General features: G+C 40.4%; 1 protein-coding gene across 4 annotated transcripts in view; it reads right to left on the reverse strand.

The window, feature by feature from the left end:
- The window catches only part of LOC139913158 (uncharacterized), a 17,892-nt gene extending 17,542 nt beyond the window's left edge, over positions 1-350 (reverse strand). For all 4 annotated transcript variants that reach the window (XM_071901121.2, XM_071901119.2, XM_071901120.2 and 1 more), the window contains exon 1: positions 305-350. The gene's annotated coding sequence lies outside the window, so the exon portion shown is untranslated. The remainder of the gene's footprint in view (positions 1-304) is intronic.
- Positions 351-1,286: the final 936 nt, after the last annotated feature.

The raw sequence follows: 1,286 nt of genomic DNA on the forward strand, positions 1-1,286 counted from the left end.
TTGTTTGTAGATTCTGTCGATCTGTTTCTAAATTATGTCGATTTGTTTATAAATTCCCAAAAAGCCTTTCATTAAAGCGCTGTGATGAGTTTTGGTGAGAAAAAAAGGCTCAGCAGAGCCAAACTGATCGCTTCATTATTCAGAACTGAAGCCAAACTGAGCTTCACATTCTCTGAGCAGCTTCAAGTTCAGAGTTGAGGCACCAAAAACAAGAAACCTCATTCTGCAAATACCCATATTTTGTCATTGTTAAAGACTTCAGTTAAGATGGAAATGTCTATATCCATATCTAGTTAAAACTTACCGCTCATTCTGCATCCGCCCATATCTGTCAGTCTGAAGCAGCGCTGGATTACAGCAGAAATATCTGTGGAGTGGCTTCAGCAGAGTTTCCGGCTGTAGAGAACAGGTTTACACATTGACAGCCTGAACACACAGCGGACTGAGAACAAACATGCAGCCGCTCCGCTGTTTGAGCTGCTTAAAGGAACAGCTGCGGCTTTACAGCAGCTATGGGAATCATACAGAAGCCACTGATGGAAACTATGAAAGGCAAGAAGTGAATAAGGTTTGGGGATTCTCTTGGTGGATCCAAAAAAACAAAGAAAAAATATTTTTTGCACACCTAAAAGTCTTTGAGTGACAGGTTCATAGGACAAAAACCAAAAAGGTAGATACTGAGAAACAAATATAATCCCGCACACTCTCTACAAGCATAATACTACCTTCATCAGGCAAACAAGATCCAAATAACTACATTTTGTCAAATATTTTCTCCTCTTGTGTTTATGGCAGTATATAGCCTAATGACAGTACCTCCGGACCAATCAGAATCCAGTCAATATGCTACCTGTTAGCCTGTTAGCTCGCTCACCAGTCAATATACTGAGACAGTTTTTCACCTGTTGATAAAATAAAGTTAGATGAAACTTTATTTGGATCCAACAAGAGAATTACAAAATGTTTTTTCTCTCTTGCCTTTCAAAGCTTCTGTATGATGTCACATACATTTCCTTCCAATCTGGTGCTTTACTATACACACAGCTGATTGGCTGTGGCTGTCATGTGATTATAATCACCTGTTCATTTATCACAATCGCCTGTTATTTTATGTTAGTGCCTTGCTCTGTGTTTAATAAAAGCCTGTGGGTGAATGTCTCTCGCCCACAGGCAGCTGGGACTGATAAGGCTTCTGGACAGAATATCAAACTGTCTGGCATTTTATCAGCAGCAACACCCAGTAACAGTAACCGTTGCTTCACCCTTGACTGGTGGAGCGAGAGAGA

Source organism: Centroberyx gerrardi, chromosome 1 (genome assembly GCF_048128805.1).
Source record: "Centroberyx gerrardi isolate f3 chromosome 1, fCenGer3.hap1.cur.20231027, whole genome shotgun sequence".
NCBI classification, from domain to species: Eukaryota; Metazoa; Chordata; class Actinopteri; order Beryciformes; family Berycidae; genus Centroberyx; species Centroberyx gerrardi.